General features: G+C 44.0%; 1 pseudogene; it reads right to left on the bottom strand.

Annotated features, from left to right (window-relative positions):
• Positions 1-1,503: 1,503 nt before the first annotated feature.
• Positions 1,504-13,644, bottom strand: LOC119316674 (annotated as a pseudogene).
• Positions 13,645-18,717: the final 5,073 nt, after the last annotated feature.

Below are 18,717 nucleotides of genomic sequence, written 5' to 3'. Positions count from 1 at the left end.
TGGTAGCTTGCTACTGCTCCGGAACACTTAGGCTGGCCGGCATGTGTCCTTCTTCGTTCCTGTGTCTGTCCCTTCGGGGAAATGTCACGCGGTGAATACCGGAGTCCTGTTAGCCCGCTACAGCCCGGTTCACCGGAGTCCTGCTAGCCCAGTGCTACAGCCTGGATTCACTCGCTGATGACCGACACGTTCGATGCTGGGTCATGGATGCCTGTCCCTGTAAGTCTGTGCCACTTTGGGTTTACGACTAGCCATGTCAGCCCGGGCTCCTTATCATATGGATGCTAGCGACACTGTCATATACGTGTGCCAAAAGGCGCAAACGGTCCCGGGCAAAGGTAAGGCGACACCCGTGGGAATACCGTGCGTGAGGCCGCAAAGTGATATGAGGTGTTACATGCTAGATCGATGTGGCATTGAGTCGGGGTCCTGACACAAGAGTCCTCCACTTTCCCGTCTTTGTGGTCACCGCTGTCGTGAATCATGTTCATCATTGCCTCCTGCTCATCCACTATCGCGCCCGGTTGAGACATTGCAGCAAACAGAGACTGGGCACCGAAGGACGAGGGAGCCGGCATCCGCACAAGGACAAGCGTTGACGATTGTGACTGAGGCTCCATGAAGGTGCGCTGGGTTTAGTAGTAGTATGGTGGATACAGCTGCGCTAGGCAGAGCGATGGCGGCTGCAGGAGCGGCGATTGCATGGCTGGCACCCGCCGGTTCACACACTTTGGTGGAGGAGGTACTCGGTGAACGGCCTCCGCCAAAGCGTCCTCCCTCTTATTCTGTTTTGGCGGTGGGTGTTACGTGTTGCGGTGCTGGTCTTGTGGGCAACCACCACCAAAGGGCAAGGGCAGCCTTTTGCGTGGAGATAGTGGTGGAATTGTCCACATGTGTCGGCTCCACTTCAGTTTTGGCTGGGTCCGAGGCGTCAAGCGTTTGATGCACGGCATTGGATGTCCAAAAGTGTCTGGACTGTGCTGTCCAAACGTTTGCGGGCAATTTGATGCACAGCGTTGGTGTTGCCTTTACAATACAGAACAGAAAGATCATGGTACCCACCAGTAGTTGTTATTGCCTGCAAATTGTGGTACTAACATCAGATTCATTCAGCAGAACATTCTTTGATATTATAGGTGACCAACTTGCTATGTAATCTGGTCCAAGGTTCAATCCAAGTCTGACCTGCATTATTTGTCCTGGCTTAAGGATTCTGTAACCTGTGCGCATAATGTTGCTCACTAGCAGCATATGTGCACCAACACAATATAACAATAGTAAACAACAGATGAACCACCAAAACATTTCAAACAACTATTTGCACCACATCGAATTCAGTTTCGAACCACCATGACATAATACCGGAGAACTCAACACGTTTCAATCCCACAAGACGATTCCCACAATTCAACAAAATGCAGCTGTTGCGCAGCTCTCCAGGACAACGATAGAAAAAAGAAGTCTAGATAGCCATCTGTGCACCATATCCAACTACAGAATTGCTCACAAGAGGTCAGCGATGTTGGAGGGTAACTCCGCCATCTGAGTATTGCAGAATCTTTGGATGCCAGATAGGACACGCTCATCAGCACGAGCAACAAAGCTGATAGCGACACCAATCCCTCCAGGCTGTCCACTTCGTCGAACATGACAAAGGTATTGTGCTGGTTGTGTTGGCAGATCATAGTTGATGACAACAGGGACCTGCAATGCGTCAGCGCCACGAAGGTTGGTGGTGACGAGGACACGGGATGATCCCGACTGGAGATCCTGGACGGCAACATCTCTGGAGTGCTGGTCCATACCACCATGGCTTGCCGAGACAGTGTACCCCCTGCCTCTGATCTTTTCAGTCAGTGGCTTGACCTTCCGACGTGCGTTGACAAAGATGATGTTTTGCGTGACGGCCATGGTGTCAAAAAGATCACATAATTTTTGAAACTTTGATTCTTCATTCTCAGCCTTAACATAGAACTGCTTAACACTAAAACCCTCAAGTTCTTCATCTTTTGGCACTATGACCTTCATAGGCTTATTCATGCACTTCCGGCAAAGTTCAAGAGCTTCATTGGACATGGTGGTAGAGAATACAGCAAACTGGATTTTGGCTGGGAGAAGCTGGATAATATCATAGATCTGCAAGAAAGATGAATGGTCACAGTTTACGAAAATAGATGCCACCATAGAATTGCATGAGCTGAACAAGATCTATTTTTATCGTTTCAAATTAAAAGAACAAGTAGTACGAGAGAAGTTTTGCAACCATTGGGATCACTGTAAACTGAGCTGGTATGACGATGCAAAACCAACCTGGTTCTTTAAACCTCCTGCGAGTATTTCATTAGCTTCATCCAAGACAAACATTCTGATGTTATATGGACAAAGCGCTCGTCTTCTTAGCATGTCAAGAGTGCGGCCAGGAGTGGCGACAATAACCTGATTGCTGCTCGACGAAATTTGCTTGTCCTCACGAATACTAGTTCCTCCAAGACAAGCATGAGCTTTGACACCTAGCCACTGACCAAGTGCTCCAATAACTTTCACGGTGTCCTGTGCCAAGTCACGCGTTGGTACAAGAACCAAAGCTTGGCATTCCGTGGATCCATAATCGAGTCGCTGGAGAACTCTACAGGCAAGTGTCACAGTTGTTCCAGACAATGACTGCTGGATAACATCCAGACCCTTGCACTAATAGATGCTAAGGTGTCCCGATGTTTCGATGAGATGGTGGCTATCGTTTTCTGTGGGAGTTGACCTTGACGATCCGACTACGAACGTGCGAGACGTCGCGCCTTAGCAATCGCTAAACCAACTTCCGAGGGTTATTGACCACGCCGGAGCACGATCAACCTGACCACGAGGGTCTGTTTCCTGCGAGCAAACGAAGAACAAGCAAGAAACTGAGATTGCAATCGGGATATTGCGAATATAAGATGAAAGCTTTATTGATCAAGGTGGGGTTCTGTGACGTCTTGGTCTTGTCGTTGGACACAAACGAAGTACGTGAAGTGGCAGCTATGGCGAACTTTTAATCTAAACAAAACCCAAAGTCTAAACGATGCCCTAAGGGCTGTATATATGGAGGAAGAGGGGGGAATTTCGTGGCCCTTGAGGGTGGGGTCCGGAACCAACCCTAACTCTTGTTTCCCCACACATACGGACTCTAAAAATAGCATGTACTTAAGTATTTCGAAATTACATGGGCCTGGCCCATTAATAAGGTGACGCAGCACCTAGAATAGCCTATGGACGAATATTATGAAGTGTCATCTTGTATATTTCGTCCAAGGCTTCATGCACTCCTTATGGCGGCTTCAAAGTCCTGAAACCATCACTTGTAACTCCGTTCTTGATCCCCTTGCGCATGCCATCAACTCCATGCGTGTTCTTGCTCCAATGTTCATCCTTCTCCAAGCTAGGCCCTTCATTTGTAAGCAAAACAAATGTATCCAATTTAGGCAGCATCATAATCTCATGAACATTAGAATCATTACCAAGAAACGAAAGTACCTGGTAATTTAATTGGCGTGCGCGAGATCTAGTAATTGGTCCAGTATATGTAACAGTAGGGGCTGTGGGTGTAACAATGGTATTGATGTCCTCATCATCCTCCCCTTCTTGAAATGAAGTCGTCCTCGACGGAAGCGCATCTTCCTCACCCAAATAAGGCTTCAAATCTGCAATGTTAAAAGTGGGACTAACCCCAAAATCTACAGGTAGCTCAAGTTTATATGCATTATCATTTATTTTCTCTAACACCTTAAAAGGACCATCAGCACGTGGCATTAGCTTTGATTTGCGTAGATTAGGAAATCTATCTTTACGCAAATGTAACCAAACAAGATCTCCAGGCGCAAACACAACATGTTTTCTACCCTTATCTCCAGCAAGTTTATATTTAGCATTCATACGCTCAATGTTTTCCTTAGTTAACTCATGCATTTTTAAAATCAATTCAGAACGTTCTTTAGCATCAAAATTAACCTTCTCTGAAGATGGAAGAGGCAACAAATTAATAGGTGCACGAGGTAGGAAACCATACACAATTTCAAAAGGGCACATCTTAGTAGTAGAATGCAATGAACGATTATAAGCAAATTCAATATGAGGCAAGCATTCTTCCCACATTTTCTTGTTATTCTTCAAAACAGCCCTAAGCATAGTAGACAATGTTCTATTGACTACTTCAGTTTGTCCATCAGTTTGGGGGTGACAAGTAGTACTAAAAAGCAGCTTAGTCCCCAACTTAGCCCATAAACATCTCCAAAAGTGGCTAAGAAATTTAGTATCACGATCTGAAACAATAGTATTTGGCACACCATGTAAGCGAATAATTTCACGAAAGAACAAATCAGCAACATTAACAGCATCATCGCTTTTATGACATGGTATAAAGTGTGCCATTTTCGAGAACCTATCCACGACAACAAATATGCTATCCCTCCCCTTCTTTGTTCGAGGTAAACCTAAAACAAAGTCCATAGATATATCCTCCCAAGGAACACTAGGTACAGGTAAAGGCATATATAAACCATGAGGATTGAGTCGTGACTTAGCCCTTTGACATGTAGTGCAGCGAGCAACAAAACGCTCAACATCCCGTCTCATCTTTGGCCAAAAGAAATGTGTAGCAAGTATATCCTCCGTCTTCTTGACGCCAAAGTGTCCCATTAATCCTCCTCCATGCGCCTCCTGCAACAACAAAAGACGAACGGAGCTAGCTGGAATGCATAGCTTGTTAGCACGAAACACAAATCCATCATTAAGAACGAACTTGTTCCAAGTTCTCCCTTCCTTACAATTCTGCAATACATCTTTAAATTTAGCATCATGAACATATTGATCTTTGATGGTCTCCAAACCAAATATTTTAAAGTCAAGTTGTGAAAGCATAGTATAACGACGAGACAAGGCATCAGCAATAACATTTTCTTTACCATTCTTGTGTTTAATGACATAAGGGAAAGTCTCAATGAATTCAACCCATTTAGCATGTCTACGGTTCAGTTTTTCTTGACTTTTAATGTGTTTCAAAGATTCATGATTAGAATGTATAACAAATTCCTTGGGCCATAAATAATGTTGCCATGTTTCTAAGGTCCGAACAAGAGCATATAATTCTTTATCATAAGTAGAATAGTTCAGACTAGGCCCACTCAATTTTTCAGAAAAGTATGCAACAGGTTTTCCATCTTGTAATAACACACCTCCTAATCCAATTCCACTAGCATCACATTCAAGCGAAAAAGTCTTATTGAAATTAGGAAGTTGGAGTAAAGGAACATGTGTCAACTTATCTTTCAATACCGTGAAGGCTTCTTCCTGTGCGGTACCCCAAACAAAAGGCACATCCTTATTTGTAAGCTCGTTGAGAGGTGCAGCAATGGTGCTGAAATCTCTCACAAAACGCCTATAGAAACCAGCGAGGCCAAGGAAACTCCTCACTTGTGTGACCGTTTTGGGCTGCGGCCAACTCTCAATAGCTTCAATCTTGGCTTTATCAACTTCAATTCCCTGTGGAGTAACAACATAGCCAAGAAAAGATACTCGGTCGGTGCAAAAGGTGCACTTTCCAAGGTTTCCAAACAAACGTGCATCACGTAGAGCAATAAAAACAGCACATAAATGTTCCAAATGTTCCTCCAAAGATTTGCTATAAATCAATATGTCATCAAAGTAAACTACCACAAATCGTCCAATGAAAGCACGTAAAACTTCGTTCATTAACCTCATGAAAGTACTAGGTGCATTAGTTAACCCAAAAGGCATGACTAACCACTCATATAATCCAAACTTAGTTTTAAATGATGTTTTCCATTCATCACCCAATTTCATACGAATTTGATGGTATCCACTACGCAAATCAACTTTGGAGAATATTGTAGAGCCACTCAATTCATCAAGCATATCATCTAGCCTAGGAATAGGATGACGATAACGAATAGTAATATTATTAATGCCTCTACAATCAACGCACATACGCGACGTACCATCCTTTTTCGGCACTAAAATGATAGGAACAGCACAAGGACTAAGGGATTCGCGTATATAACCTTTGTCGAGCAGTTCTTGTACTTGACGCGTAATCTCCTTCGTCTCCTCTGGATTGGTACGGTATGGTGCACGGTTGGGTAGTGAAGCACCGGGAATTAAGTCAATTTGATGCTCAATCCCTTGAATAGGTGGTAATCCCGGTGGCACGTCTTGTGGAAAGACGTCAGCGAACTCCTGCAAAATGTTAGTGACAGCAGGGGGCAAAGAGGAAGGCACGTCCTCGAATGAAAATAATGCCTCTTTGCACACAAAAGCATAGCAAACAGATTTGCTAAAATCTAGCTCATCAATATCAGATTTTGTGGCAAGTAAACATGCACTTTTCAATTTAATTTCAGAAACAACAGTAGATGGTTTATTATTAGGCTTCATTTGGTGCTCAAATTCTTTTGCCACAATCTGATTTTCACTCTTATTTGTCTCCTGTTTTGCTTTATTAGCTCTATTAATATCATCTTTCAAAATGGAATCAGGAGTCATAGGAAGCAAAGTAATATTTTTATCGTTATGAACAAGAGTATACTGATTGTTTCTACCATGGTGTACAGAATTTTTATCAAATTGCCATGGTGTACCAAGTAATAAGGAACATGCTTTCATAGGTACCACATCACAATCAACATAATCAGCATATGTAGAGATACTAAAATGCACACGAACAGTACGTGTTACCTTAACCTTGCCGTTGTTGTTGAACCATTGGATGTAGTAAGGATGTGGATGTGGTCTTGTGGTGAGAGATAGCTTCTCCACCATCTCCATGCTAGCCAAGTTATTGCAGCTCCCTCCATCTATGATCACGCGAACAGAACGTTCCTTCACAACTCCCTTTGTATGGAACAAATTATGCCTCTGATTTTGCTCAGCTTGTGTAACCTGCACACTCAAAACACGTTGAGCAACTAAACATTCATACTTGTCAGCATCTTCAGGAGCCATGTATTGCGTCTCATGATCAGAATCGTCTCCACCGTGTTCGTCACGTGTAATAAGAGCCAAAGTCTCCTCATCATAGTCACTAGCGGACTCATACCCACCATCCTCAGTAACAATCATCACATGCTTAGATGGGCATTCTCTCGCATAATGACCTCCACCCTTGCAACGTCAACAAATAATATCATGTGTTTGCCCTGTTGATGCCATGGATGAAGAAGAGCTCTTTGCAGGCCCAGAAGGTGTGCTCTTGGCAGATAGTGGTGATTGTGCCTGCTTTATTGTATCACGGTTGGAGGTGGCAGCCGACGGAGGCGCCGGTGTAGCAGAACGTGTGGAAGTAGATGATGCACGTGGTCTCCAGACTCTTTTTTTTCCGAGACCTACGCGGGCAAGGAAACACGAAGCGGAATTTAGATTGATATCAAGAACAAACCTAATGAGACGAACTCGGATTGGTGGTGGATATATGGATATGGATTCAAAGCGGTGGCGGATAAGCAAAAGTGGTAGATGGGCGATGATGATGGTGCGGTGGCGGCGTGACAACTTATGACCAGAACTCGAAACTCTAAAAGACTAGACTCTAAGACCAGCAACTTGACACGATGATGCAACCGCAAATTCAACAAAGCAAAAACCCTAAAAAGATTATGCAAAGGCTCAGATTGGTTCGGATATGATGAACTAACCCTAATTTTTTTTGTGGCTTTTTCGTGGACTGTAGGTATGAAGAACAGACTCGATCTAATCTACGAAAAACTGTAAAATCTCACCAAGCAACCTGGAAATCTGATACCACTTGATAGATGCTAAGGTGTCCCGATGTTTCGATGAGATGGTGGCTATCGTTTTCTGTGGGAGTCGACCTTGACGATCCGACTACGAACGTGCGAGACGTCGCGCCTTAGCAATCGCTAAACCAACTTCCGAGGGTTATTGACCACGCCGGAGCACGATCAACCTGACCACGAGGGTCTGTTTCCTGCGAGCAAACGAAGAACAAGCAAGAAACTGAGATTGCAATCGGGATATTGCGAATATAAGATGAAAGCTTTATTGATCAAGGTGGGGTTCTGTGACGTCTTGGTCTGGTCGTTGGACACAAACGAAGTACGCGAAGTTGCAGCTATGGCGAACTTTTAATCTAAACAAAACCCAAAGTCTAAACGATGCCCTAAGGGCTGTATATATGGAGGAAGAGGGGGGAATTTCGTGGCCCTTGAGGATGGGGTCCGAAACCAACCCTAACTCTTGTTTCCCCACACATACGGACTCTAAAAATAGCATGTACTTAAGTATTTCGAAATTACATTGGCCTGGCCCATTAATAAGGTGACGCAGCACCTAGAATAGCCTATGGACGAATATTATGAAGTGGCATCTTGTATATTTCGTCCAAGGCTTCATGCACTCCTTATGGCGGCTTCAAAGTCCTGAAACCATCACTTGTAACTCCGTTCTTGATCCCCTTGTGCATGCCATCAACTCCATGCGTGTTCTTGCTCCAATGTTCATCCTTCTCCAAGCTAGGCCCTTCATTTGTAAGCAAAACAAATGTATCCAATTTAGACAGCATCATAATCTCATGAACATTAGAATCATTACCAAGAAACGAAAGTACCTGGTAATTTAATTGACGTGCGCGAGCTCTAGTAATTGGTCCAGTATATGTAACAGTAGGGGCTGTGGGTGTAACAATGGTATTGATGTCCTCATCATGCACAATGGGACAATTCTCCGTTGATGGATTGCAGAAGGCATCGCCAAACCTTCAAGAAAAATCGCATTAAGACTTCACTATAATACATGTCGAGTCAAGAAATAATTGTATACGCAAATAAGCATCTCAACATATTAACAAATAAAGTAGGAATTACCATATGCATATATTCCTTTCAGCAGATTTTCTCGAAGACCCATCTCAACGAAACTGTCATAGATTTCATTATATGTGTTGAACTCCTCGTAAAATTGAGTTAGCCTATACCATGTCATGTTGGAAGTAATCAAATATCCATAAATATAAATGAAACAATAAGACAAGACGAGAAACAAACAGGCAGAAGTAAAATATCAGATCACATACCGCGTAGTCATCTTAGACACAGGCTGCTTTCCATCAAACCGAGCTCCTTCTAGTGTCGTTGCAGCCATGTCAACACCTTCAGAGACAGTGCAAACAAAGTACATATTAGCAAAATATTTTCTAGCCCAAAACTTCAATAAATCAGGAATGTTTCTCCTGTTCCATCAGAACGCTGCCGAACTTTTATAGCAAAAGGGTTGGAACTAAACTCCTATTTTACTTTTTAAACACAACCATATCAAAATCAATGTTCTAAAAAAGCATCAATGCGTTGGATCAGAAATTAATCAATACATAAAATGGTTGAAGACAGTAAAACATAGTATCAATAATCAAACTCTTCTCATTTCTAAACGGGAATTTTGTCCATCAGGGTAATGTTCCCTCCGCAAATAAGTAAAGCAGTTACTGTTTTCCGCATAACTCATCTCACATCTCCCTAGTTGTTTTTGTATTTAATCTGTTTTAACCTTCTTTTGTTCAAGTTCATATTCTTATCTTATGTAAGCTTTTTTGTAAAGCAGTAATGTAAGATGGTTTCCTTATGTTCATGTAAACACATGGCCCACCACAATTAGTAAGGCTGTCATCTTGCACGCTCTCTACAGTCCATGTGTTGGTGTACACACCGATTCTTATATTCCTGATTGTGTCACTCAAAAACTGAAAATCAGTTTTCTTTTCATTTTCTAAAGAGACTGGTAGTCAAATGCCATTTGGGTGTTTTCCTTCTAAATTGTGATAGAAGACTTAGTTCAGAACAGATTTGAAGGTATACAAGTATAACAATTTTATGCACATAGGATTTTTACTCACCTTTTGTTTGAGTTACTCTAATCATGCACGCTGAACTTCCCTTGATACATTGCGCTCCTTCAGCTCCCAGAGTCTTCGCTGCTGTTTTGTTTCTCATGTAGTACGCTGTACTGGTTCTTACATTGTTGTCTTTATTCTCTCCACCTCCAGATTCTTCAGTCGACTCTGGTCCTTTTCCTAGTAAAGCTGTTTCTGCCATTTTCATTTCTTTCTCGTGTTGCTTCTCTAATAAATTTTTTGAGTCCAAAATATTGCATGTTAAGGTTGCAATCCTTGTGGTGTGACTGCTGCTCCCTGGGTTCATTCCTTTGTTCAGTTCCTTTGAAGCAAGTTGCCCCCCTGTGGATCCTTTTTGCTTGGGATCACTTCTTCTCTCGAATACAATTTTTATAGGTGGCTTCTGTATACCTTCATGGGCACTGTTAGAACTGATATCAGCAAACAAAGTGGAACCTTCTGTCGATTCTTTTTGCTTCCGATCTCTCCTTGTGTACACATTCTTTATAGGTGGCTTGTGCATACCTTCATGGGCAGATCAGAAATGATGTCAGCAAACAAAGTGTCAACCAATTCATATTGTGCCAAGAAAATTCACAACATACATGATATTTTAAATTATCTTTTTCAAGAACTGAGAATTCATTTATTTCCATTTTCGGAAACAATTTTAGCCCATGCCCTTGTAAGTATTTTCCTTTTGATTTGATTTGGAAAGGAATTTTTCATAGCATATTTGATAAATATAGCACAGCAAAGTTCGCAAATGCGCAGTTTTCACTCACCTCTGGGGACCCTTTCAATGAAGCTCGTTGAAGTTGAACTTCCGCTTATGAATTGCCAACCTTCAGCTTTTGGAATGTCTTCTGTAGCTCTTTCAGAGTTCGTTCTGGTGCCCACTCACTTGCGTTGTTTTCTTTGATCTCTCCATCAGTTCTTAAGTCTTCAGTGAACTTTGACACTTAAGGCAATGTAGCCATATCAGTCTTCAGTTTCTTTTGATGATCCTTGTCGCAACAATCTTCCAAACACGACATATGATCACCTCTTGCTGAGCTTTCACTTGGGGATTGCCCCCCCTTTGTTGCTTTCATTGAGTTTGTTGTGGTGGCTGCCATAGCACTTATGCTGTTTTCCTTTATCTCTTCATCAGCTCTCAACTCTGCAATGAACTTCGCCACTTCCAGCAATGTAGCTGTTTCTGTGGTCTTCAGTTCTTCTTCACGTTCCTTGCCTGAGCAACTTCCAAAATCCAAAGAATAATTGCCTAAGAAATCTACTCCAGTGCCCTCTAAATCCATTCCTTTGTTCAGTGTTTCTGGAGGTACCTCAATACCTTCTTCTCTTATATCTGCATATTCCTTCATGGCGCTAACATTCCGTTCTTCTACTTCCTTCCATTGCCCTTCTATCCTTTTTACTTTGTCTCCAATCATGAACTTGACTAGTCTAGAAGACCATCCAAACACAAAGTGGCAAGAGAAAGGAGCACCAACAAGACTTCCCAATGCTATCCTCAACCTAATAGGCTCCTTATCTCCACTTTCCAAACTTTCCTCATCCACCTCAAGCAAAACTCCAACTGCAGATGCAACTTGATATAGCTCCTTCCAGTTTCTATATGCACCTGGGACCCCATAGACCAAAAGCCACTCTCTGATCAAGTCCAGCTTTTCCTCATCACCTTCATCCCACCGTGCTACAGTGAAATTCACCTCCTTTTCATCCAGAAATGTTTCTACATTGGGAGGCTTTAAACAGCTTAGTAGGTCATCCTCTGAGTTGAAGGATGCTACGAAATTCTGCCTACCTTCTCTCTTTATATGCCAGTCATCAGTCAGCTTCCAGAACTTGTTTAGTTCAGTTTTCACTCTTGTCGGGTCCAAGTTACAGGCATTAGATGTGATCAGCAGGCAGTGATGATAGAATTTTTCATTTTCGACAACTTCCTTTGAAGGTTGAATCATGTAGAACGGGAACCTTGTAGAATGTCCAAATAGCTGGGCCATAGTACCCAATTTGTCTTTTATCCTGCATTGATCCAAATTGTGTGATGTCTCTTTACAAGCAGAGCACTTCTTTTTACCGGGTAAAGTAGTTAGTTCTTTCCCCGGCGGAGCCTTATTTTCTCGACTATTAAGTTCCATCGCTTGTGCTGCAATCTGTACTTCTTTGGCGCTTTCTGGTACAATATGATGCCCTCTTGCTGTCTATATCAACCTATACAAGCGCATATCCCAAGGCAAAAAAGAGAGAAATCAGGACCAGATCCTTTTAAAGAAATAAAGTAAGCGCATGTAACAAAAGTGTGTTTGTTAGTCAAAATTAAAAGGAAGGGATTTACGGACATATCGAGCATCTATATAATATGGGAATATTTGCAACCGAGGTACTGAAATAATGTGTCAAATAGTGTCTTTGTTATAAATTTCAATATATTAAGGTAACCCGCAGTGGTCACGGTGCTGGACAAAGAGAGAATATGCTGCACAACCAGGTTCGATCCCCGGGTGTGGCGAGGGTCAGATTGCACCCTTCAATTTTTGTTTATTGCACTAAAATCTTCATTTGGCTCAACTAGGAAACAAATGAGAGTTCCAGATCTTTGAAGATATACAGAAGAAATCAACATAAATAGCACCATGTGCTTGAAAAAAAAAGTAGTACTAAATTTTCTACGAAAGCTCACAGAAGATCTCATCTCAATAATAGAAATGATAGCATGTGAGAGACTCAATAACACCTAGAAAATATTTATCACACCGTGAAGATACTAATCAGCACCCGATAGACGATAAAACATCACTTGACAACACTAGATAAAACAGTGAAGACATACCATACAATTCAAATACAAAATGTTCGCTATACAAAGCCTGAATAAAACCTTATAAATAAAAAAAATAGAGCGGTGGAGACCGCCACCACGTGTCGAACGACCGTTCAATCGGGTTAATCTACGCCGTTTCCAACGGCCACAAGACCAGGTTGGCATGTGATGGTGACCATCAGGCCCCAGCCCTGTCCCCCCTCCCAAATAAAATAAACCACAGGTGGCCATCATCAGATCAACTAATGGCCCCATTAGCCAAGCAATCATTGTGTAGCATGGTACAGATAAGGATTGCCCTTCTCTATAAGAAGGGCTGGACTCGAACTCGATCATGCGCTATGGAGGTTGGGATCCCAAAAAAAACGAATGGAAAATGAACTGATGTTGGTAGTATGCGAGTTGTGAGCACAGCGTGCCGGTCAGTGAGGTCTGACCTAGATCGGGGCCCTCCTGCACCTCCGCCGCTTCGGAAGACGAACGCCAGCGCAGGATGAGGGGCGGCGGTGCTTGCCAAGGTTTAGGGCGAGCTAGGGTTTTGAGGACAGGGACGGGGCGGCGACGGTCAGGCAGAAAGGGGATGGAGCAAGGGTTTCTACAGCATTTGAATTGGAGGCGACTCGTAGACCGTAGTGGGCTGGCGAGTCCAATTTTGGTAAGAAAAGCTAACACCTCTATCCTGAAATGCCGGGGAGGGAGAAGGTAGAGCTCCAGCGTACCTCCGGAACTAGGGTGGCGGCGCACGGCGGTAGATCGGCCGGGGATGTTGACGGAGGCAGCCAGGAAATTTATTCGGTCTCGATTGATGTAGAGCGATCAATCCACGTCGCCGGCGGCAGTGGACTAGTGATATGACGGCCGGCACCGGAGTGGAAACTGAAAACGCCCGTTCTGCAGAGGCCCTCGGGATATCTCTACTACAAAAACGGCCCTCGGAAAGTCGGTATGTTCTTTCATTTCAACCCTTCACTCGTTACTAATGTAGAGCAAGGCCATATCTCGTTGTAAAATAATTTTCGTTTCTTTCTTATTCTTTTTTCAAAAAGAAGGATGACCCCAGCCTCTGCATCAGGATGATGCACACAGACATTATTAATTATTCACCAAAGTCATATAAAGTAATACATCCGTAAGTCTGAAGTCATCATCTTGGTAACATTTATCGCTACTCCTATCAACTTGATAAAGAGGTGCAGATTGTCTGAGCCGCATACCCAGCCCTCACAAAAGCCCAACATCTAAAGCTGGAGGCCCCAACCAAGCCACATTGCCCAGGTCTTGTGCACACACCGGTCTTGCGCACTCTCAATGGTTATCACATGCACACGCTGTAGAGGTCGTCGTCACCATCTTCCATCGATCCATCTTTAGAGCAGGCACTGACGCATCGACCTTGTCAGGCTTGCCATCTACTTCACCATAGCGCCAGACAACGCCACCTCCCTACGCGCGTTCATCATCAAGCATCCATCGCCGAGACCCTGCTGCGTCACGCCACCGAGACTCCAAATCGTCGATGCGCCACATGAAACGTTGTTCCAGCGTTGAAACCGTCCACTGGTCCCTCGAGCTAGTGCACACTTCCAAGAATGACGACCCCAAGGAGGGAACAATACAGAGTGCCACTTTCATCCAAATGAGTGGTCTAGGGTTTCCCCCGAAGGTAGCGGATAGAGGTCTGGAGTTTCTTCATGACGATGTCTTCAAGAAGGGGGCGATGCAGAAGAACGCCGCCATCGCGGCATTGGCAACTAGCCAGGAGCAGGGTTTTCACCTGGATCTGCTCGACGAACCTCTGTCCAGCATCGTGTGCATGGGATTGCCACCTTCAGAGATCTCAACTACGACCAAAGCGAGACAGGCCCATCAGACGCATGCTGACCCGAACCGGGTCAACGGAACCTGCGGCCATGGCGCCCGCGGCGGTCGGCACGACCAAAACTAGCACCACGAGAGGATGAACCACCGTGTAGGGGCGAAAGTATGCGTAGAGGGGATGATTAGACAAGTATGTGTAGAGGGGATGATTAGACTACTTGACCAAATAAGAATCTAACATTTTTTCAGTTTTAGTTGTGGGCAGATTTTAGCATATCTAGCAAAGTATCACCCTACACATGCAATTCTAAGAGTGTAGCAGCGAAAAGTAAAACATTGCACATGTAAGTAAAGGAGGGGTTTGGAGATTTCAAAAGCAATGAAGACATGATGATTTTTGGTGTGGTTCTGATAGGTGGTGCTATCGTACGTCCACGTTGATATAGATTTCAACCCACGGAGGATAACGGTTGCCCGAGTCCACGGAGGGCTTCACCCACGAAGGGTCCATGAAGAAGCAACCTTGTCTATTCCACCATGGATTCCATCCACGAAGGACTAGCCTCACTCGGGTAGATCTTCATGAGGTAGGCGATCTCCTTACCCTTACAAACTCCTTGGTTCAACTCCACATGATCTTGGAGGCTCCCAAGTGACACCTAACCAATCTAGGAGACACCACTCTCCAAAAGGTAATAGATGTTGTGTTAATGATGAACTCATTGTTCTTGTGCTTCAAATGATAGTCTCCTCAACACTCAATCTCTCTCTCTCTCTCTCTCTCTCTCTCATAGATTTGGCTTGGTTAGGAGAAGGATTGGAGTAGAAAGCGACTTGAAGAGGCTAGAAATCAAGGTTCAAATGGTAGGAATGGAATCTATTGATCGATCTCAACACATGAGTAGGTGGATCTCTCTCAAAATGAATGGTGGAAGTTGTGTTTCATTCTGATGGCTCTCTTTTAGAGTAAGTGGTAGTGGAGGGTCTAAATAGGCAGCACCAAAAATCCAACTGTTACAAGTCTTTGACCCAACTCGATGGCACCGATATAAAAATCTCGGTGAGACCGACTAGTGCAAAAGACTTGGCCGTTAGAGTTTTAGGTGAGACCGACTATACCATCTCGGTGGGACGGAAGTGCAGTGGCTATGGCAGAGTCACGTCTTGGTTCCGATTGTTTTGTCTCGGTGATTTCGAAATGAAATGACTTCATCACAGAAACTTGGCAAGGCCTTCTTGGTGGAATCAAGAACCAATTTGGTCAGACCGATTTGTTAGGGTTCTGGTTGTGGCAATATAATGATCATCTCAGTGGGTCCGAACTAAACTGTATCGGTGGGACCAAAATGATGAATTAGGGTTTGGACAAATATGTTTGTGGGAAAGTGATGGAGGATTTTTGGACCAATATCACTGAGCACTTTGAGCAACAACCTCATCAACAATACCTCATCACCTTTTAATAGTATTAGCTTTCCTAGGGGACTCAATGTGATTTTGGATCACTAAGCCAAAAATGTAGAGTCTTGGGTAGCCAATTCTTGCCCTTCACATTTTGAGGAGTCCACATCCACTAGTCCATGCCATGCCAATTATTGATCTTTTCTGAAATATATCATAAATGTTCATTAGATCAATGAAATATTTGTTGTTATTAATTACCAAACCCATCCTGGGATTAATTGCACTTTCAATCTCCACTTTTTTGGTAATTGATGACAACATATAGATCAAAGTTTCGACAAATGATATAATGAATGAAATACATCGTCGCTTTGAGAAGTATGTAATAAGCAAGAGCTCCCCATAAATTTGTGCATTATTAAAAATTTTCTTTTGAATGCAAATGCACAATCGATGAGGATCATGGGTTACTCTTCCATGCCACATACATCTTGGTGGAGCGCTCAAAATGGTATGATTGCAACACAAATAGCACTCATCACCAAGTAAACAAGTGAATGATCATACAAGAGCATGTGAAATGGATATATCCGGTACATTTGATAGTCTCCTCAACACTCAATCTCTCTCTCAGATTTGGCTTGGGTAGGAGAATGATCATACAAGAGTATATGTTATCTTGGCCAAGTTTGTGAGATTCTTTGTACTTCTTAGGTACCTCCGTGTACATGTTAGCCATGGAATTGTGGTCCATCTTTGGCTTAGCATATACATCAATGTCATTCTCATCACCCTCAGGCACACCAAGCAATGTGGCCCACTCAAGCACACTAGACTGGTACTTCACTCCTTTAGTCAGCCAGACAATTCTTCCATTGGGATAGAAGTGAGTTGTAGAGTAAAATTGCATGATAATTTCATCATTCCATGCAGTCAACTTCTTCCCTATGGATGCACTAATACCAACAGTACTAAAGTCCTCATGAACGTGGGGGAGGTTGTCCTCATGCAGATCAATGTACTTCCACTCCACCACTTCATGTCACTCACCATGGGCTTCTTATCAAGCAAAATTGTCTCATAGAAATCTTGTTGTTCTTTGGTGTAGAAGCGATGACGAACTGCAGTCTTCCTTCTGATGGAGTAGGGGTCTTCCTCTCTCCATTTCCTCAATCCTTTGTCTTTCCTCTCCTTCATGTTTTCAACAACTGGATGAGCATCATTATGCTCTGGTAATCTGGGTCTCAGCTTCATGAGCATTGGGGCATCCTCTTATTACTCTTCTCTTTCGGGCACTGGGGCCTTGTTCTTTTCAGCGACTGTCGGTGTCAAAACTGGCGGATCTTGGGTAGGGGGTCCCGAACTGTGCGTCTGGGTTGGATGGTAACAGGAGGCAAGGGACACGAAGTTTTACCCAGGTTCGGGCCCTCTTGATGGAGGTAAAACCCTACGTCCTGCTTGATTGATATTGATGATATGGGTGTTACAAGAGTAGATCTACCACGAGATCAGAGAGGCTAAAACCTAGAAGCTAGCCTACGGTATGACTGTATGTTGTGATTGTTGTCTTACGGACTAAAACCCTCCGGTTTATATAGACACCGGAGAGGGTTAGGGTTACACAAGGTCGGTTACAAAGGAGGAGATATCCATATATGTATTGCCTAGCTTGCCTTCCATGCCAAGTAGAGTCCCATCCGGACACGAGACGAAGTCTTCAATCTTGTATCTTCATAGTCTAACAGTCCGGCCAATGGAGATAGTCCGGCTGTCCGGAGACCCCCTAATCCAGGACTCCCACAGTAGCCCCTGAACCAGGCTTCAATGACGATGAGTCCGGCGCACAGTTGTCTTCGGCATTGCAAGGCGGGTTCCTTCTCTGAATACATTACAGAAGAAGTTGAATACGAGGATAGTGCCTGGCCCTGCAAAATAAGTCCCACATTTCACCATAGAGAGAATAATGTTTTTTCGCAGATCTAATTTGCTGGCTTGTTTTGACAGCATGACATCATGTCATGGCCCGGTGACTATTCGAACCATTTCTTTTAACGAGCCCCGCACATAACGCGAGGCAGTTTTTCGACACGTCTTGTCAAAGCAGAGATCGTGTCCTCTTATTACGGGATTCTCATCAATACGGGCGTGGGTAACCCAACCGCGCCATCAATGGCGGCGCTTCGGGGATAAGCGAGTTTTACTAGGCAAGTGGGGACGTTTAATTTTGTCCGTCCATATAAAGGGATAAGGATTCACCTTTCTATCCGCGCCTTCTTCCTCCTCTGCTCATCCGCTCCCGCATACTCGAGCTCTAGCGTCCAAGTCCTCACTTCCATCTCAACCTTCTCCAACCATGTCCGGAGCGGAAGGCAAGTGGATGGTCTCCTCCGTCACAGAGGGAGACATCAAGAAACTGAGGAGAGCCGGATACCTGCATGATGACATCGCGCACCGGCTCCCAGATGAGGGACAGCTCATCCCCACCCCCGAGCCCCATGAGAGGGTGGTATTCCTCACCCATTTCCTCCACGGACTAGGATTCCCTCTCCATCCCTTCGTCCGGGGGCTCATGTTTTATTACGGCCTGGATTTCCATGATCTAGCCCCAAACTTCATCCTCAACGTCTCGGCGTTTATCGTCGTGTGCGAGGCCTTCCTCCGCATCAAGCCCCACTTCGGCTTATGGCTGAAGACCTTCAATGTCAAGCCGAAGGTCGTGAGCGGCCGCCAGGCGGAGTGCGGAGGCGCCATGGTGGGCAAGATGCCCAACATC

Source organism: Triticum dicoccoides, chromosome 6A (assembly GCF_002162155.2).
Source record: "Triticum dicoccoides isolate Atlit2015 ecotype Zavitan chromosome 6A, WEW_v2.0, whole genome shotgun sequence".
Taxonomy (NCBI): Eukaryota; Viridiplantae; Streptophyta; class Magnoliopsida; order Poales; family Poaceae; genus Triticum; species Triticum dicoccoides.
This window is presented reverse-complemented; position numbering and strand designations above follow the sequence as displayed.